The sequence below is a fragment of the Bos indicus genome, chromosome 12 (assembly GCF_029378745.1).
Source record: "Bos indicus isolate NIAB-ARS_2022 breed Sahiwal x Tharparkar chromosome 12, NIAB-ARS_B.indTharparkar_mat_pri_1.0, whole genome shotgun sequence".
In the NCBI taxonomy this organism is placed as follows: domain Eukaryota; kingdom Metazoa; phylum Chordata; class Mammalia; order Artiodactyla; family Bovidae; genus Bos; species Bos indicus.
The window spans coordinates 83078384-83100539 of NC_091771.1; the positions used below are offsets into that span (position 1 = coordinate 83078384).

Below are 22156 nucleotides of genomic sequence, written 5' to 3' on the forward strand. Positions count from 1 at the left end.
GATTTTAAGGAGCTGACTTACATTATTGTGGAGGCTGGCAAGTCCAAAATCGATGAGGTAAACCATGAGCCTAGAGACCCAGGGAAGAACAGATGTTACTGTTTGCTGGCAGAATTTGATCTTTCTCTGGGGAAGATCAGTGTTTTTCTTAAGATCTTCAAGTGATTAGATGAGGTCGACCCACATCTTGGAGAATAATCTGTTTTCTCAAAGTTTATTGATTTAAATGTTAATCTCATCTTAAAATATCCTTACAGTGACATCTTGACATGATTGACCAAATACCTGGGTACCTGTTAGTCTAGTCAGGTTGACAGGGAAAATTAATCAGCATGGGAGCCATTTTAGAAAGCGTTAGAGAAAACAGATGCCATGGTGCTGGATTTTAAATGAGTAAATTGAATGAGGATCGGGAAAGTAAAGTTCTTGCAAAGAAACATGTTTTATATAATAATAAAACATCTGAAAATGCTGGGTAAACTGTGATACATGATCTTATAAAGGATTAACTGAAATGGCACACACAAAAAGTGGGGGAAATTCCCAAAGGATAAAGATGAAAAGGTAACTGTAAAAAAAGAGTGTTAAGATGGGTCTCTGTTTGGCCATTCTCAGGATGTTTAAATATTCAAAGGTTTGGGGAACAAACAAAATACAGAAAAATCTTTAGCCCGTAAAGTAGGAAAATTGAGGTGGTCACTAAATACAATGGAATAAATTAATGAATTAGCCTCTAAGAAAGTTCTGCCAACTTATCAGGAGGAACATGTCTTTTCTGTTCTAGGCCCAAAAGATGATATAAAATAAAATACCCTTCTCAAAAATATATTATCCAAGACTTGACATTGGATGTGGAATGTATAATACATGCACGGTCCAGGAAGTGTTGAGCAGAGCAATTAGCATAAAAATGTTTAACACGACAAAAACTGACAAAACTACCACAGATATTTCTCCAGTAATAAGTCATCAGCAAATACAGGAAGAGAACATATCCACAGGAAAAAAAGTTAGTGGAAAAATATGAGAATTAGTAGTAGAAATATATAGTAGATTTTTCCATTGCTGTATATAAACATTATATATGCAATATTAATATTAGTAAAAAAAGTTGGAATCAAATCACTCTACCAATTAAAAAAATTAAGGCAATGTTAGACACTGACTTAATAAGATAATAGCAAATACAATGATGACCAAGTCTGGGAATTAGAATGTTTATCTGAAATATAAAGATAAAATGAGGTCAGGGAACCTTTGTGAAGACTGTATTGTTTAGGCATATAAAAAAAATATTCACCACAGCTCTAACCACAGTGATATTATTATAAGTAAGAGGAGTTTACTAAGATATTTTTGTTGTTGTTGTTCGGTCTCTAAATCACGTCTGACTCTGTAACCTCGTGGACTACAGCAGGCCAGGCCTCCCTGTCCTTCACTTTCTCCCAGAGTTTGCTCAGACATGTCCACTGAGTCAGTGATGCCATCCACCTATCTCATCCTGTCCCATCCTCTTCTCCTTTTGCCTTCAGTCTTTCCCAGCATCAGGGGCTTTCCCAATGAGTTGGCTGTTTGCACCAGGTCAAAGTATTGGAGCTTCAGCTTCAGTCCTTCCGAAGATATCTTATATGGTGGAAATTTTAAATACACAACATTATGATCAATGACACCACCTTTATGGCAGAAAGTGAAGAGGAACTAAAAAGCCTCTTGACAAAAGTGAAAGAGGAGAGGGAAAAAGGTGGCTTAAAGTTCAACATTCAGAAAACTAAGATCATGGCATCTGGTCCCATCACTTCATGGCAAATAGATGGGGAAACAGTGGAAATAGTGTCAGACTTTATTTTCTTGGGCTCCAAAATCACTGCAGATAGTGACTGCAGCCATGAAATTAAAAGACGCTAACTCCTTGGAAGGAAAGTTATGACCAACCTAGAGAGCATATTCAAAAGCAGAGACATTACTTTGCCAACAAAGGTTCGTCTAGTCAAGGCTATGGTTTTGCCTGTGGTCATGTATGGATGTGAGAGTTGGACTGTGAAGAAGGCTGAGTGCCGAAGAATTGATGCTTTTGAACTGTGGTGGTTGAGAAGACTCTTGAGAGTCCCTTGGACTGCAAGGAGATCTAACCAGTCCATTCTGAAGGAGATGAGCCCTGGGATTTCTTTGGAAGGAATGATGCTAAAGCTGAAACTCCAGTACTTGGGCCACCTCATGCGAAGAGTTGACTCATTGGAAAAGACTCTGATGCTGGGAGGGATTGGGGGCAGGAGGAGAAGGGGACGACAGAGGATGAGATGGCTGGATGGCATCACTGACTTGATGAACATGAGTTTGAGTGAACTCCGGGAGTTGGTGATGGAAAGGGAGGCCTAGCGTGCTGAGATTCATAGGGTCGCAAAGAGTCGGACACGACTGAGCGACTGAACTGAACTGAACTGAAGATTTAATGACACATACTAAAAAATACAATTGAAAAATAACAAAACAAAAGAATTTGAAAGTTTAGTTTAATTGTTATTCATCAGAGTACCAGATGAGTATCAGAAGAGTACCTTCTCATGAGGTACTCTGCATAGAAGTTAAATAAACAGGGTGACAATATACAGCCTTGATGAACTCCTTTTCTGTTTGGAACCAGTCTGTTGTTCCATGTCCAATTCTAACTGTTGCTTCCTGACCTGCATACAGATTTCTCAAGAGGCAGGTCAGGTGGTCTGGTATTCCCATCTCTTTCAGAATTTTGCACAGTTTATTGTGATCCACACAGTCAAAGGCTTTGGCACAGTCCATAAAGCAGAAATGGATGCTTTTCTGGAACTCTCTTGCTTTTTCCATGATCCAGCAGATGTTGGCAATTCGATCTCTGGTTCCTCTGCCTTTTCTAAAACCAGCTTGAACATCTGGAAGTTCACGGTTCATGTATTGCTGAAGCCTGGCTTGGAGAATTTTGAGCATTACTTCACTAGCGTGTGAGATGAGTGCAATTGTCTGGTAGTTTGAGCATTCTTTGGCATTGCCTTTCTTTGGGATTGGAATGAAAACTGACCTTTGCCAGTCCTGTGGCCACTGCTGAGTTTTCCAAATTTGCTGGCATATTGAGTGCAGCACTTTCACAGCATCATCTTTCAGGATTCGGAATAGCTCAACTGGAATTCCATCACCTCCACTAGCTTTGTTCGTAGTGATGCTGTCTAAGGCCCACTTGACTTCACATTCCAGGATGTCTGGCTCTAGGTCAGTGATCACACCATCGTGATTATCTGGGTCGTGAAGATCTTTTTTGTACAGTTCTTCTGTGTATTCTTGCCATCTCTTCTTAATATCTTCTGCTTCTGTTAGGTCCATACCATTTCTGTCTTTATCGAGCCCATCTTTGCATGAAATATTCCTTTGGTGTCTCTGATTTTCTTGAAGAGATCCCTAGTCTTTCCCATTCTGTTGTTTTCCTCTATTTCTTTGCATTGATCGCTGAAGAAGGCTTTCTTATCTCTTCTTGCTATTCTTTGGAACTCTGCATTCAGATGTTTATATCTTTCCTTTTCTCATTTGTTTTTCGCTTCTCTTCTTTTCACAGCTATTTGTTAGGCCTCCCCAGACAGCCATTTTGCTTTTTTGCATTTCTTTTCCATTGTTATTCATAGAAGGTGTTAAAGAGAAAATTTTTCTAGCAAAAAGTCACATACTAAAATTATTTAAACATATTTTATTATATTGTAGTATAACTGATTTACAATGTGTTAATTACTGCTGTACAGCAAATTGATTCTGTTATACATAAATACACATTAACTTTTACATAAATTATTTTCCATTATGATTTGTTATAGGATATTAGCTAATTCTAGATTGAGAAATTCTTGAAAGGACAAGTCACTTAAATAATGTAGAAGAAAAAAATGCTAACTACAAGAGTTTACATTATCAAAACTGATACAAGTAAAATTAGAAAATATTAATGATTCTTTGATCACTTAACAAATTTTATCTTGAGCAAAATATCTATTCATAAGATTTGTCAGGCTAGCTTTTCACTGTATTAGGCTAGTGTTACCTTCACACCAATACCCAGGAAGGACAGAACAAGAGGGAAAAGTTACACACTAGTCATATCAGTTGGCAGTCATTTAGATGTAAGTAAAATATTATTGGACCAATCCTGTGTTATAGATTAAAAACATATGATTATGTTGGGTCGAGGCATTCAAGAGTAAGGATGGCTGACCCTTAGAACACTCTATCCATGTAACAGCACATTAACTGATTAATGCAAGGAAGATTAGATCATAAAAGAGAAAAGGAATTTGGTAAGACTCCCACACACATTCACGTAAAAAGATATTCAACAAATAATAATTTGTTTAATTTTAAACTTTCTAATATCTGTATTTAAAAAAACTTAGATGAAATTAAAATAATAGTATATTTTATTTAATCCAAATAGAAAATATTATGATTTCAACAAATTATCAAAGCAAAAAACTCTATGAGATATTTTGCATTATGAAAAAAGTGAGTTTTGTTCATGAAGTTCTGTTTGTATTGGTTCAATCTTGAAAAAAGTAGTGAATCGCATACATAAAAGCTGCTTTATACAAAGCCTATGTTTTTAGAGTGGGTGCTGTTTTCATATGATGTGAGGTGTGGATTTGATATTGATTTAGCAAAAAATATTCCACAATCCTACTAAATTTTTCCTAAAATGGAAAAGCAATTCTGTGCTCTTTCAAGTGTCCTCTGAGCTTTTATAGTCAGTTGGTGATCATGACTATCTCTGTGTGAAACAGCATCTGTTTGGAGTGGAGTATCTCACAGCATCATTCATGCAATACATCTTAGACACATTCAATTAAAAAAGAGTAATTAAAGAAGCCATAAAGATGAAAAAGGCTACCATATTTTAATACATATTAGCCTTTTTTGTCAGAGAAGGCAATGGCACCCCACTCTAGTACTGTTGCCTGGAAAATCAATCCCATGGATGGAGGAGCCTGGTGGGCTGCAGTCCATGGGGTCGCTAGGAGTCGGACACGACTGAGCGACTTCACTTTCACTTTTCACTTTCATGCATTGGAGAAGGAAATGGCAACCCAATCCAGTGTTCTTTCCTGGAGAATCCCAGGGACGGGGGAGCCTGGTGGGCTGCCGTCTATGGGGTCGCACAGAGTCTAACACGACTGACGCGACTTAGCAGCAGCAGCAGCAGCAGCAGGCTTTTTTGGAGAAGGCAATGGCATCCCACTCCAGTACTCTTGCCTGGAAAATCTCATGGATGGAGGAGCCTGGTGGGCCGCAGTCCATGGGGTCGCTAAGAGTCGGACACTACTGAGCGACTTCACTTTCACTTTTCACTTTCATGCATTGGAGAAGGAAATGGCAACCCACTCCAGTGTTCTTGCCTGGAGAATCCCAGGGATGGCGGAGCCTGGTGGGCTGCCGTCTATGGGGTCGAACAGAATCAGACTCGACTGAAGCAACTTAGCAGCAGCACCAGCAGCAGCCCTTTTTTTGTAAATCAATGTATTTATTTTAATTGGAGGCTAATTACTTTACAATATTGTGGTGGTTTTTGCCATACACTGACATGAATCAGCCATGGGTGTACACGTGTTCCCCATCCTAACCCCCCCTCCCACCTCCCTCCCCATCCCATCCCTCAGGGTCATCCCAGTGCACCAGCCCTGAGCGCCCTGTCTCATGCATTGAACCTGGACTGGCGATCTATTTCACATATGATAATATACATGATTCAATGCTATTCTCTCAAATCATCCCACCCTCGCCCTCTCCCACAGAGCCCAAAAGTCTGTTCTTTATATCTGTGTCTCTTTTGCTGTCTCGCATATAGGGTCATTGTTCCCATCTTTCTAAATTCCATATATAAGCGTTAGTATACTATATTGGTGTTTTTCTTTCTGACTTATTTCACTCTGTATAATAGGCTCCAGTTTCTTCTACCTCATTAGAACTGATTCAAATGTGTTCTTTTTTAATACCTGAGTATTCTTCCATTGTGTATATGTACCACAGCTTTCTTATCCATTCATCTGCTGATGGACATCTAGGTTGCTTCCATGTCCTAGTTTTTGTAAACAGTGCTGTGATGAACATTGGGGTACACGTGTCTCTTTCAATTCTGGTTTCCTCGGTGTGTATGCCCAGCAGTGGGATTGCTGGGTTGTATGGCAGTTCATATTAGCCCTTTGAAAAATATTTGAAGTGTGTCCTACTACCGTTACTGAACTAACATCTGATTTGGCTTTAAGTATGGGCTTCCCACATGGCTCAGTGGTAAATAACTCGTCTGCTAGTGTAGAAGGCCTGGGTTTGATCCCTCGGTCAGGAAGATCCCCTGGAGAAAGAAACAAAATCCACTCCAGTATTCATGCCTGGGAAATCTCAAGGACAGAGAATCCTGGTGAGCTACAGTCCACAGGATCTCAAAAGAGTTGGACACGATGTAGCGACTAAATAACAACAAATCAATATAGTCTTTAATGGGGCAAGACATGCTTTTTATGGAGTGAGTGTCTGTTCCTTTTCTGTAAGAATCATGTTTCTATAGGATACCTGTTCCTTTTTTTTTTTTTTTTTTTTACTATTGATGATAATCTTAGATTTATTCTCTCTACCATTCAAAGTTTTACCTTGGGGGTGACCCTTTTTAATGAAGTATATTAGTGTATGACTATGTCACAGTAGGCCTGCCCTCACCAAACTGCAGTATCCCACAGGAGAAGTTGTTGAAATCTGTGTGTCTCCTTTTCAGGTTCCAGAAATGCAAGGGGGGTCTCCTGACAAGACCTCAAGTCAAATAACTCATGGGGCTTATTTGTCCTCCCTTCACCGACCCTCAAGGATACTATCAAAAATCAACAGCTTCTGTCCTCAGTACGTCTGTGTTCCAAGGTGGAACCATGCTAAACAAATACAGTTTACCATGTTCATGACTGTTAATGTTACCCATGATATATTTACATTTTAACTCTGGTTCTTGTCAAATACTGTCTTATAAAAATATTTTTCATGTTCTTCATTTATTCTAACTCCAGACAGAGATTGTGCTCCATTATTCCACTTGATTTTCACAACCTCAGAGGAAGAAAATTTTCAGACTGTTTTAGAGATTAATAAGTTGAAGTCAAGTAACTTGATTGAGGTCATACTGATGATAAAACAGTGATACTGGATTGGAACCTGGCTTTTCAGATTCAGAAGCTGTATTCACTTAAAGACTGGTTCTTCTTGCATTTGAGTGACTTTATTTCCACCACTGTAGCAAGTAAATGGGATTTTAAAAATAAAAACTAATATTATTTTACTTTCCAAAATTTATGTTTAATTTTATAATTACGCAGAAGCAGTTCAGGGTTCAAATTATTCTTTGTATTAGTTGATACTTAAAGATACGATTAATATGTCAGATCTTGTAATTTTAGCAGAAAAAAAAGTTTTATTTCTATCAAAGTGAAGAATGGGAGTCATTCTTCAGGCAAGATATTTCTCAACAATCAATAATACATTTGACAGTTAAGATAACATGTGGTGATTAGAATATAGGTTTAGATACTTGGAATTAAGCAAGTACAATCACACCGACCCCCCCCCCCCCCCGCCAAACCCATAGTATCACTTTCTGCAATTTCAGTTACTCATAGTCAACTGCAATTTGAAAATATTAAATGAAAAATTCAAGAAATAATTCATAAATTTAAAATTGTAAGCCATTCTAAGTAAGGTGATCAAATCCCACTTGACCTGCTCCCTTCTGCCTAGAATGTCAAACATCTCTTTATCCAGCACATCCTTACTAGTAGTAGCTTAGTAGCTGCTGAATCATCAGATTAAATGTTGCAGTGCTCGTGTTCAAGGGACCCTTATTTTACCTAATAATGGCCCCAAAGGGCAAGAGCAGTGATGCTGGCAATTCAGATATGCCAATGAGAAGCCATAAAGTGCTTATTGTAAGTAAAGAGGTGAAAGTCCTAGACTACCCAAAGGGAAAAAAAAAAAAAAGGTATATTGTGGTTGCTAATGCTAAGATCTACGTAAGAATAAAACTTGTATCTATGAAATTGTGAAGAAGCAAAAAAACTTTGTGCTTGTTTTGCTATCCCATTCAAACTGCAAAATTTATTGCCACAGTGCTTGATGAGGGTTAGTTAAGATGAACAAAGCTGTAAATTTGGACAGTAATATAGTTTGCATTCATATAACTTTAATTACAGTATATTGTTAAAATTGCTCTGTTTTGTAATTGGTTCTTAGTATTAATTTCTTACAGTGCACAATTTATAAATTTATCCTAGATATGTATGTATAGGAAAAAGGCATAGTATATATAGGGTTTGGTGCTATCCCTGGCTTCAGTCATCCACGGGGGGTCTTGGGCAACATGCCCCCCCAGATAAGGGGGTACAGCTGTCCGCCAAAACAAGATATTGACAAAGGGCACTCAGGAAAAGCACTTTGACTCACAGCAAACAAACAAACACCTTCTAAGAAATTTGATCTGACATTTCAAAGAACAGCAAACCAAGGAGACAAACGGTCATTGAGATAGAAATCTGATTTCGATTTAAGAGATTTCACTGTGAACTAGAGTAAACCTTCTTTAAGATCACTTTTAGAAGATCATTTCTGTTTTCTGTGTAAATAAAATTTCTCTGGTTAAATCCAAACAGTTTCACCCATTTCTTTATCTGTTCATTCACAAATCTATACTTCCATGCCTGTGCAGATCCCACTGTCAGCTCAAGGGAACTTATATCAACCCTGTGCTTCTTAGAACACAGCTGCTGTTGCTAAGTCGCTTCAGTCATGTCCAACTCTGCGACCTCATGGACTGCAGCCCACCAGGCTTCTCCATCCATGGGATTCTCCAGGCAAGAACACTGGAGTGCGTTGCCCTTTCCTTCTCCAATGCATGAAAGTGGAAAGTAAAAGTGAAGTCGCTCAGTCGTGTCCGACTCATAGCGACCCCATGGACTGCAGCCCACCAGGCTCCTCCATCCATGGGATTTTCCAGGCAAGAGTACTGGAGTGGGGTGCCATTGCCTTCTCCCTAGAACACAGCAACTAGGTTCTAATACTATGAAATTAGAAAAGATTAACACATGGGTTGAGATTGAAGAACTCCAAGACTTACATAAAAATAAGTTATAAATACAGTTATGAAATGATACTCTGCCTTCAGTTATTCATTTGAAAAGAAATTAATGGGAAGGAGTTAGATATGTATCATGTGCAGCTTTAAAGGGCATGGAATTTCTCTAAAAGTGATGTACATGAAGGAACTGCCATCTGGGGACCTGTGGCTTTAGTGAGCAAATGTAAATGAAGAGCAGGGTTGAAAACTGATCTTAAAAGCAGTGTTGGAAGTGAAAGTCGCTCAGTCGTGTCAGACTCTTTGTGACCCCAGGGACTATATGTCTGTGGAATTCTCCGGGCCAGAATACTCTAGTAGCTGGCTTTTTCCTTCTCCAGGGGATCTTCCCAACCCAGGGATCAAACCCTGATCTCCCGCATTGCAGGCGGATTCTTTACCAACTGAACCATCAGGGAAGCCCTAGAAAAGGCAAAATTAGCCTGTACAGAAAAGCAAAAAAAATTTTTTTAATTTCATTTTAAAAGTTTTTAAGAAATTCCAATCTTCATAGCTATTAGCTTTAATGGATAAATTAATAGAATATTTAGTCTTATTCTTATCTGTGTGATATATATATATATATATATATATATATATATATATATATATATTATTTTTGGTAAAGAAAAAATGTTCCAGGTAACAAATTTACCTGTAAGTTTGTCCACAAACAAAAGTGATTGGAAAGAACTGGTCAAAGTTTTTATTTTTCTTTTATTTAAAATAAACCTAATCCATTTGGAAAGATAATTCTGAATAATTTAAATTATAAATATTCTACTTTTCTCTGATTTAAAATTTTATTTCCTCAAACATTGCATTTTCCAATTTCTTTCAAGATGTCTGCTATTGATAAAAACAAAGCAAAAAACACAAAACAACCAAAAACTTACACACAATGAAATACCTCTTCATATATTTTATGGAAATAGTTTTCAGAACATACGAATCAGTTTTGTCAAAACCAGTCTATTAATAGCAAATGAGTTGACCTTAAATTCAGTATTTTCAGAGTTGAATAGTGAATGAATGGTCATAAATAGTACAATAGCTACTAAAGAAATAGATCCTTTTTATACTTGAAAGCTTCATAGCCACGAGATTATAAAACAGAAGGAAATCATGGGGCAAAGAAGGGATTTCCATTTATTTACTATACTACTGAGAACTAGGAGAGAAAAAACTGTAAGCTTTCAGTCAATAAAGGCTGTGAATAATAACCTAGAGTGAGTAGCAGGTGAATAATAGTTTACCTAGGGGCTAAACTATAATTGTGCCTGTCCATCAGAACATTGTGTAAAAACTATGTCCCTGAAAATAGTCATATGCTTAAATATTTTAATGCAAATAAAACACAAGGTGGACATGAAAGTTGCTCAGTCGTGTCCAACTCTTTGAGATCCCATGATCTATACAGTCCATCAGATTCTCCAGGCCAGAATACTGGAGTGGGTAGCCTTTCCCTTCTCCAGCGGATCTTCCCAACACAGGAATTGAACCCGGGTCTCCTGCATTGCAGGTGGGTTCTTTACCAACCGAGCTATCAGGGAAGCCCCAAAACACGGTAGCTCTTTATAAACCAAAATATGTCTGACATATTTTAAAGAGCTATGTCTTCATACCAACAACTGAAATAGTCTTACTCAGTTATCAAAAATCTTTGTTTAAATCTTGGAGATGCTTTTTTCCTTAGATATATTATGTGAATAACTTTTCAAATAATAAATCATGAATGAAAAATAAGCTGCTTTTAAGTATTTCCAAAATTTATGACCTTCTTAGAAGTAATCTGTAATATTATATTAATTGCACTGGGAAATTCAGTAGTGTTCTATCCTGAAGACTTTGATTATATATATATATAATGGCTTTTTCCTTCTCCAGGGGATCTTCCCAACCCAGGGATCAAACCCTGATCTCCCGCATTGCAGGCGGATTCTATATATATATATATATATATATATATATATATATATAAACAAGTCAGCATAAAATTAAACTTTTCCATAGACACTTAATATTAAAATATGTTATTTCTGCTGCCTGGATTTATTTGCTACACTTTCCTATCTTAAATTCCTCCATCTTCCTGGTGATTTGGCTCTGCTCTGGCACAGTCTGTCTTTCTTTTATTTTCTTTTTGTTCTGTTTTTGAAATTTTAAACTTTTTATTTTGTACTGGAATACAGCTAATTTACAATGTTGAGATAGTTCCAGGTGAGCAGCAAAGGAACTCAGCCAGACATATACAGCCATCCATTCTCCCCCTAACTCCCCTTCCATCCAGGCTGCCACATGACACTGATCAGAGTTCCCTGTGCTCTACAGTAGGTGCTTGTTGGTTATCCATTTTAAATATAGCAGTGTGTATATGTCCACCCCAAACTCCATAGCTATCACTTCCCCCAACCACCACCCCCCCCACCACCACCACCAGTAAGCATAAGTTTGTTCTCTAAGTCTGTGCAGACTTTCTTTTAAGGAGATGCTTAATGAAACAATCAGCTCTTCCCAGATTATGGTTTGATTGGAGCAGGAAGACCATTCGATAAATATTTTCTTCCTTGTTATCATGACACTTGTAGTCCACTTTTTCTTAAGAAAAAATAATGAATGTTTAAAAATTTTCTATTATGACCTATGGATGTTGACTTTTATCCATAAGGATGAATGCAAATTAGTGTTAACACATGGCTCTTTATACCAAATTTGTTTGAGTTGTAGATTATCTTAAAGCCAGGATCCCTTTATCAGTCAAAGACTAACCCTGATTCAAGTCTAGAGTTAAGGTTTTCATCTGAAGGCAGGGATAAGGGGACATTGACAGCCTTTATCTTTCTTGTGTCCTTAAATCAGTTCTCTGGTCACAACTTCCATGGCCTGGCATATGAGTGAGCCACAATCTTATTGCAGTAACAATAAATTATTTCTACTAAGAATCAACCTTCTTCTAACATTTTAAAATATTTCCAGTAAATGTGTGGTTATCCTTACCAAATTATCACTTCATTTTCATTCTGATGTACTTTACCAAGAGGGAGGGACGAGTTGCAATCAGAGCTAGTACAGAGAAATGTGCTTATACTAGCTGTTTGCTGTTGTTCAGTTGCTCAGTCATGCCCGATTCTTTTGCAACCCCATAGACTGAAGCATGCCAGGCTTCTTTGTCCTTCGCTATCTCCTGAAGTTTGCTCAGATTCGTGTCCACCAAGTTGGTGATGCTGTCTACCCATCTTGTCCTCTGCTGCCTCCTTCTCCTTTTGCCTTCAATCTTTCCCAGCATCAAGGTCTTTTCCAATGATTTGCTCTTTGCATCAGGTGGCCAAAGTATTGGAGCTTCAACTTCAGCATCAGTTCTTTGGAAGGAACTGATATTCAGGGTTGATTTCCATTAGTATTGACTGGTTTGATTTCCTCAAAGCTCAAGGGTTAGAGCAATTGGGGATGATGTCTCTTGTCATCTCCATGATGCAGAAAACAGCTGAGATGCATCTATAATCATGCACACGTGGAATACTGCACAGCCCAGAGACATCAGAAATACGACTGGCATCGGAAGGGAGGACAATAGTGGGCACATGAACGTGTTCCTTGGGCTCAAAAACACACTCAAAACGTCTGCTCTCCCTCTCCCTCCAAGAAATTGCTCAAAATTGACGTTGACTCGGTTTCCTTCTATAGTAAGTCTCCTATATGTGAATGAGTTCCATTCTGAGAGCATGTTGGTAAGTCCAATTTATTCCTAGTCCAACAAAATTGGACTTCCCAGGTGGCGCTGGTGCTAAAGAATCTGCCTGCCAGCGCAGGAGACCTGGGTTCAATCCCTCGGTTGGGAAGATCCGCTGGAGAAGGGAAAGGCTCCCCACTCCAGTATTCTGGCCTGGAGAATTCCAAGGACTGTATAGGCCATGGGGTTGCAAAAAGTTGGACGCCCACTGAGTGACTTTCACTTTACTTCATAAATACATGACATCCCATCAAATTTGAATTTCATATAAACAACAAACAAATATAAATAGGTCCCATTAAACACTGCATATTTTTTTTCTAAATGTAACTACTGCAGATGGTGATTGCAGCCATGAAATTAAAAGACACTTACTCCTTGGAAAGAAAGTTATGACCAACCTAGACAGCATATTCAAAAGCAGAGACATTACTTTGTCAACAAAGGTCCGTTTAGTCAAGGCTATGGTTTTTCCTGTGGTCATGTATGGATGTGAGAGTTGGACTGTGAAGAAAGCTGAGCGCCAAAGAATTGATGCTTTTGAACTGTGGTGTTGGAGAAGACTCTTGAGAGTCCCTTGGACTGCAAGGAGATCCAACCAGTCCATTCTGAAGGAGATCAGTCCTGGGTGTTCATTGGAAGGACTGATGCTAAAGCTGAAACTCCAATACTTTGCCCACCTCATGAGAAGAGTTGACTCATTGGAAAAGACTCATGCTGGGAGGGATTGGGGGCAGGAGGAGAAGGGGATGACAGAGTATGAGATGGCTAGATGGCATCACTGATTCGATGGACATGAGTCTGAGTGAACTCCGGGAGTTGGTGATGGAAAGGGAGACCTGGTGTGCTGCGATTCATGGGGTTGTGAAGAGTCAGACATGACTGAGCGACTGAACTGAACTGATGTCTTAAACATTGACATGGTCTTCCCTCGTGGCTCAGTCGGTAAGGAATCTGCCTAAAATGCAGGAGAGCTGGTTTTGAGGATATTTTTCTCCAGGAACTACCCTGGAGAAGGAAACGGCAACCCACTCCAGTACTCTTGCCTGGAAAATCCCATGGACAGAGGAGCCTGGTGGGCTACAGTCCTTGGGATCGCTAAGAGTCAGATACGACTGAATGACTTCACTTTCACTTTTCACTTTCACTTTTCACTTTCATGCATTGGAGAAGGAAATGGCAACCCACTCCAGTGTTCTTGCCTAGAGAATCCCAGGGACTGCGGAGCCTGGTGGGCTGCCATCTATGTGATCCAACAGAGTTGGACGTGACTGAAGCGACTTAGCAGCAGCAGCAGCAGCAGCAGTGAGCTCCACATTGTCATTCTGTAGAGTTTGCAACTTGAAGGTTTCTATATATGGGATGGCTATAACGTATTGACAGTACATAATGAATTTGCTTCAAAACAGATACTTCTATGGGTTTTGAGTTCCTATTTAGTTCTTTAACATTTTTTGCCTTTTGATTTGTATGCTTACCACCACATAATATGTCAATGTTCCTATAAAGTGTGTTATACTTGTTTTCCTAAGACTGTCTTACTTGAATTTTAAAGTCTACTTGGATACACATGATTCATTACACTTGAGAGAGAACTGGTGGCATGCACCCCCCACCAAAAAGAACATAAAGTCTTTTTTGCTAACGTGAAGATGAGCTGTTAGCTGTGTGTATGTTGACTTTTCACCCCTAATTTAGTGCATTTTCTGAATGCTATTCAAACTTACACTTGAACGTAATGAATAGTTCCTTTCATTTTATAAGTTGGTCCTGCTCTGAGTGCTTTTAGCAAACTCTGCCTTTAGAGAAAGTGGACTTGATTTAATAGAAATTGAGGCAGGGTACACAGAGAAGTTAGAGAAAAGGCTTCTGAAAAAAGAGACTGTAATTTACCATTTTGATGTTTATCTGAAAAACTACTTCATTTTAGTACAAGAGGGAAGAAAACACAGAGAGGCCATTATGATTCCAACATTTTAACTAATAAAGTCCCATCAGTATTTTTTAATATTTTTAACATTTAAATGGTGCCTAAGCAAATTTTATAAAATGAATAAGTCAAGTAGAAAACATGAAATATAAAATTAATGATCCTACTAAAGGTCTTAGATTGCAGCCAGCCTTTTAATGCCAGTGTTCACCAATTTAAGAAGTCCCTTCCTTAAAAGGATTCATCCTGATATGCTTCAATTATATAGCAAAGTTTTTTTTTCCTCTCTCTTCTTGATTTCTCTCCCTTGCCCGTAAAAACTTATCTATCACCTCTTATTTTCATAGAATGAACAGTAAGTGGCACTATCTTACTTAATCTCTAAACCCCGATCTTCAAACCATTTCTCTAAGCTAGGATCCCATGTCACCATGACAGCTTTTGTGGAAGGGTTAAGCATTATCATTTTCTACCTCATTTCCTCCTCCAGGACACCTTGACATTAGAAAATAAGTTCACACAGCAAGTTAATTCATTTAAGTACTTTGCAAGCCATCGACAATTGACTCTTCTTGGAAGGCCCATTAACAGGGAGAGATGCTCTATATCAGACTTTCTACGGGGACCACACTGAAGTTAGTTTACGACTTAAGAAGCTGGAGGTTAATACCTGTTCCTAAAATTTTCCAAGCAAGAATCAGCTCACCTCTGGGTGATGTTGCAGGACTTTCTGAGTCTCAAATGAACACTTGTTCAAAGACATTAACAGGAAGTGTGCATACGTGCTCTTTCGCTCAGTCATGTCCGACTACTTGCAGCACTGTGGGGGGGACTGTAGCTTGCCAGGCTCCTCTGTCCACCGGTTTTCCCAGGCAAGAACACACGAATGGGCCTACTCCAGGGGATCTTCCCGATCCAGGGTTCCAACCCATGTCTCCTATGATTCCTGCTTTGGAAGGCGGATTCTTTACCACTGAGTTACCTGGGAAGCAAGAATAAGCTCACCTCTGGCCTAGGCTGCAGGACTTCCTGAGTCTCAACTGAACACTTGTTCAAAGACTTAAGCAGGAAGTGATTCTACAAGACTGTGAAAGCAAGGGCATTGCCATTAAGCAAATCCAGATTTGAGTCTTGACTCTTGTTTTTTTTCCTCTGTAAAATATGAATCATCCTTGACAAAGTTCATTAGGAATGTAACATGAGTTCATTTATGGAAAGTTTCAGTAAAGTGTTTGACAACAAGAAACTAACTTTCAGCTTTTTGTGATATTTTCATTTACAGCTAAAGCCATTTAACTTTGGGAAAGTCAATTCATCCAAGCATCCATTCCACATCTACAAAATGAAATTACAACACCAGGTTCATAAGTTATGGTTGTGAGTGTGATGATTAAATGAGGCAACAACTGTACTTATATATTCTACACCTCAAATGAATATGTATATTTTTAAATGCTGTAAAGGACACACGATCATACAAGTTTAAAAAATTATTTAAAGAGCTTTGAATATTGACATTTATAATAATAACCAGTTAATCATAGAATTTAGTATAAGAGGCTTGGAAATAATTTGGACTCAGCTTCAGATCGTAGTTCTTTTATTTATTTGCTATATGTATCTGAGTAAAACATTTGATTTCTTTACCCCTCAATTTTCTCATTTTGAAATGAAGGAAACTTATTTTTCTATAGAAAGTCAGTGAGAAGTATACAGTAATTAATGACAGTATACAGAGCTCAACCCATAATCATAATAAGAACAAGGGTAGTAATAGCTAACATGTCAGTAGTCATGGGCAGATATGAGATTTGAACCATAAAGAAGGGTGAGCACCAAAGAATTGATGTTTTTGAACTCTGGTACTGGAGGAGACGCTTGAGAGTTCATTGGACTGCAAGGAGATCAAACCAGTCAATCCTAAAGGAAATCATCCCTGAATATACATGCATAAGCAGCATTTCTATGCAGTTGGTAGCATTTACACATTACCACCATATAACCAGATATACTGGCTAAATATGTGTGTCTATAAGGAACAAACACATCATTATTCGAGACATTTACATTTTTAGATCTCTTGATGCGTGCGTGGTGCTCAGTCTTGTCAGACTATTTGTGACCCCATGGACTGTACCCCAGCATGTTTGTCTGTCCATGGAATTTTCCAGGCAAAAATACTTGAGTGGGTTGCCATTTCCTCCTCTAGGGGATCTTCTCTCATCATAATTTACCCCATAATACATGGTACATGCATAAATTTAGATTTTTTGATGTGTTTTGTTTCTTGGGCAAAATACTAAATTACAAATGGTGCAGAGATAAGGTGATATTTTTTTCTACTTTCTGTTTTTTCTACTTTGAAAAACTCGTGTGTAATGATCTCACCTTGCATGATTAACACTAAGCATGTGTCTTGATTTCCCTACAAGTCTCCAAACTCATTGAAATCAGGGGCTGTTTCATACACCACTATTTATACTTCACCTGACTAGAGAATTGCTTTCAGTTTTGTAAAGGTCAACAATTTGCAAGGGATTAAACAAGTGATTGAGGGCACACCTGTGACTCTCGTACACAGTGGTGAGGGCACTTTTGGATGGAAAGTGTTCTTCCCTCCCTTAAAATATGAAACACCAAAGGAGCGTTTTTTCTTTTTTATTTCCTATAATACTTCTTCATGGCCCCTTTGAAATTCCTTTAATTTGGCACAGATACCGGTTTATGGAGATTCAGAACACACTTCTCCCTTTGCAGCATTAATTTTTAAGTTTGTTTGGGTTGGGAGTGCTTGTTGGGTTGATTGTTGCTTCAGTTCTAGCTAGTGATCTGTACACAGGCCATGTAACGTATGCTCTGTAATGGAGTGTGTCGGGTATGAAGAGCCAAGACATTAGGCAGTGCATTAAGCAAAGCCTCTCCAACTCCTGCACTGGGCTTGGCTGGATCTGCGAGAGGCCAGACCTCTACAAACAGAGCCCTTGAGATGCATTTTCTTGCGCTGTCTTTGTTTGTATTCTCTGATGTTTGCAGATGCGGTGTGACTCTTTTGATTGATTCCATTTGGTTGGTTCAATGCGCACGCCCAACAGGCTTTGTTCTCTGTGAGTTGAGATAGCAAGAAACTATAATGAAATGCTTCCACCTGCGCATAAAGATCTTATCATATGTTCCAGCCAGCTTTATCGTGTTCAATGCTGATGGATTTTCTGAGACTTGTTAGCTATTAACAAAATGCCTTTTTAAATCCTCTACAAAGTTCATAAACATCAAACGTCTATTGTCCATTATCTACACATAATCTTTCCCCCACCAAAAAATCAGTCTTTTATATCTTACATTCAATTATCTAGATGTGGCAAATAAATTTTGATTAACAATTATCTGAAACATGGCCTTATTTTTGCATGTGATTTTTATGGTGAATGGTTTACAGAATATAACTCATTTCAAATGACTGATCAGCTAAGGATGACTTTTACATTTTATAGATAGATTTAAACAATTTATACATTATTTATACACTTATTTGACTATTACCAGAGGAAAGTTTTCTGTACTTTAAATTACAAGTGGAGTGAAAACAGAATCCATCAGTTTTATTTACTTAAAATCATTCTCTATCAAACTCTTCCTCAGTTGTATTAACTTTTGTAAAAATGAGTGTGTATATATATATATATATATATATATTTATGGCTTCATTGTTACACATAGGCTTTTCTTTTTTTATAAAAGCTCATTTTATAAACTTTTCTTTCCCCTAATCTATAGAGCTAGTACCTGAAGATATTTATCATTTTATATTTATTTATTTTACAAGCAGGCTCTAGGCCACACGGGCTTCAGTAGTTTCGACACATGGGCTCAGTACTTGTGACACATGGGCTCAGTACTTGCGACACATGGGCTCAGTACTTGTGACCCCCGGGCTTCAGTACTTGTGACACATGGGCTCAGTACTTGTGACACATGGGCTCAGTACTTGTGACACATGGACTCAGTACTTGTGACCCCCAGGCTTCCGTACTTGTGACACATGGGCTCAGTACTTGCGACACATGGGCTCAGTACTTGTGACACATGGGCTCAGTACTTGTGACCCCCGGGCTTCAGTACTTGTGACACATGGGCTCAGTACTTGTGACACATGGGCTCAGTACTTGTGACCCCCAGGCTTCAGTACTTGTGACACATGGGCTCAGTACTTGCGACACATGGGCTCAGTACTTGTGACACATGGGCTCAGTACTTGTGACCCCCGGGCTTCAGTACTTGTGACACATGGGCTCAGTACTTGTGACCCCCGGGCTCTGGAGCACAGGCTCAGTAGTGGTGGCGACAAGCTTAGTCGTTCCACAGCATGTGAGATCTTCCTGGACTAGGGATCCAAACTTTACCTACTGCTTTGACAGGCAGATTCTTTACCACTGAGCTATCAGGGAGCCCCCTTAATTTCTTAATTATGTTGTTTCCTTACTTAGAATCATTTCTTCAAGAATTGACTTTTTTTTTAAACTATTGTTGAGATTTTTTTCAAGTCTATTGATTAAACTTTCCTCTATCTAATTTTTGGTAATTTGTTATTAGAAAGTCTTTAATCCTTGTTACAATTATTTTTTAATAAAAACTCATTTTATAAAGCTTTCTTTTTAGTGGTAATTGAATAGCCAGGCACACATACATCAGAGTTGTCCTAATCTATAGAGATAGTACATGAAGATATTTATTAAAAATGTTTCTTACAGATGCTGTAACTATACTGATACTTTACCAAGGATGAAATAAAATAAGCAAACAGATGCATACCAGACATATGAAATTACAGTGAGAAAATATGAATGATCAAAGCAGTTGGTTCACTATGCTTTGTTTATTACATTAACAAAAATATAGAGTATTTATGGATCATTTTTAGGCAGACCAGGAGTTTGTGAAATAATTTTTAGTATACCAACTAAGGTTTACATAGGAAAAATTATGTGTAAGAGCAGATTTTCAAAGTTGATAAGACTGGCTCGTCTTACAAGGAAACTGACAAGCCTATAGAATACAAATGGGATCTTGGCTGATGATACTGTTTGGAGGGTCACAGGAACCTAACCCCCTATTTCCCTCAGTGGCAATAGATTAGTATTTACCAGTTCAGCATTCACAGGAACTTTATAGCACACACCAACATCAGTGATGAGAATCAACTCTGTGTGTGCATGTATATTAAAGGAAATGTTGACAATATTAAGTTAAATATTGTTTTACTTGTCATGCTTCTCTTATTCAAGTAGATGTAAGATTCTAATTACTTCACGATGGCCATTATGATAGTAGGGCTGAAGCATTAAAAAAGACATATAAATATATATGCAATTTTAACATGAGTCTCTCTTTTTTCATTTGTATTAGAATTGCATCAGTTTATTGATTTTTTTTTAAAGATATGTGTGAAGGAGGTTATACTAAATAGAAGTTTTATTTCAGAATTGTAAGGGAACATTACAAAAAAGAATTTGATTTGGTAAGATTAAGTACCACTGAGGTAGAGTAGTCACATTTTTCAGAGAAGTCAGAAGCTCTCTAAATTATAATTAAGAATTTAAAATATGATTCTAGTGAGACAAGAAGGCCATTAGAGAAAGATTATTTAATAAAAGATAATGGAAGAATTGTTAATCATTTGGAAATAACATAGTTAAATACCTAATACATAACATATATCAAAATGAATTTCGTAGGAAACTGATGTACATGTATAATCTGAAATAAGTGTAGGGATTATTCAAAAATATTTTTTAAATGACAAAAATTCTAAATACCATAGAATCTCCAAAGGAAGACTTTGTATAACAAATTCAATGTGCTCACAAAAACTACTGTAAACAAACCTGAAAGACACACTGGGACGTGATGAGAGTTTTCATGGCTAGATTAAGAGAGAGGAGGTGGAGGGTTCAGGAGGAGAATTGAAAAGTCAGTCAGAGATCTGTACTCCCACGATGCTGGTAGACTACACTGGCACAGCGTTTCTGAAATGTTAGCCACATACATCAAAAATTCTAAAAATGTTCATCAGGCAAATCCGCATTTCAGAATGTGTCTCAAGGAAAGAATGAAGTGCATACTACACACACACCCCAGCACCCCGCACATACAAGTTACACATATGACATCCTTTACACCTTTGCTTATTATAGTGCATTATCACTATGGCACCCCACTCCAGTACTTTTGCCTAGAAAATCCCATGGACGGAGGAGCCTGGTAGGCTGCAGTCCATGGGGTCGCTAGGAGTTGGACACGACTGAGCGACTTCACTTTCACTCTTCACTTTCATGCATTGGAGAAGGACATGGCAACCCACTCCAGGGTTCTTGCCTGGAGAATCCCAGGGACGAGGAGCCTGGTGGGAGGCCGTCTCTGGGGTCGCACAGAGTCGGACACGACTGAAGCGACTTAGCAGCATCACTATACCACTAGGCAAGGTAAGTTTCAGCAATCAAAAAGTTACTGAATAAAATTGTTGATCTATTTTATTTTAGGAAAGCTAAAAGATGGACATATCAGACAAGAAGGAGGAGGAGCAGAAGGAAGAGAAGAAGAAGAAGACGGAGGAAGATGGGGAGGAGGAGCAAGGAACAGAGGAAGATGGAGAAACAAGAGCAGCAGAGCCAGCTGGAGACCAAACACGTGTTTAGAATGAGCATGGGCAGGTTTCCTTAGCAGGTGTAATAGAAACTGAGAAAACAACTGCAGATAGTTAGCTTAGGACACCTACCTAATTCAGGAGTATTTTAAAAATTAAAATTCCAGATATCATGTAGATTAATCATAATTGAATGCATGATCCTTCCAGTATCTGACATGCAAATTATGGGTTTCCGTTGATAACATGTGATTCTTTAATTAACCTTATCCAATAAATATTGATCTGCATTTCTATTTGAATTATGATGCATTTCTAGATTTTTAATGTTTTTAAAAACATAAGGCAAGTATTTTTGCAACAAACATATAACAAAATGCCCTTCTAAGGAGAGTATGGAACACACTTCATTTATATTATCACTGAGTATTAAAATTTTTATAAGTTGCACTTATTTAATACTCAAAACAGGTATAAATTTTGCTCTAAATTTTCAAATTCAAAGAAAAAAAAAAGTGGATGAGCCCATGATGTTATCAAGAAAAGAAAATGCCATTTCAATTCTTACCAAACCAATAAATCCTACTTTTCCTTCTCCTTTTATTTCTATTTTTGAGGTAACAAACTTAAATATGGGGAACCACTAAGAAAGAGTTTCAAACTATCTTGTTTTGACTGAGGTTTTATTTTTATTCTGCTTTTTCTGGGGCT

The 22156-nt window shown here is 38.0% G+C and overlaps 1 long non-coding RNA gene across 2 annotated transcripts in view; it reads left to right on the forward strand.

The window, feature by feature from the left end:
- Positions 1–21670, forward strand: part of LOC139186153 (uncharacterized) — a 31812-nt gene extending 10142 nt beyond the window's left edge. For both annotated transcript variants that reach the window (XR_011569652.1, XR_011569653.1), the window contains exon 3: positions 21342–21670. This is a non-coding gene — a long non-coding RNA (uncharacterized lncRNA). The remainder of the gene's footprint in view (positions 1–21341) is intronic.
- Positions 21671–22156: the final 486 nt, after the last annotated feature.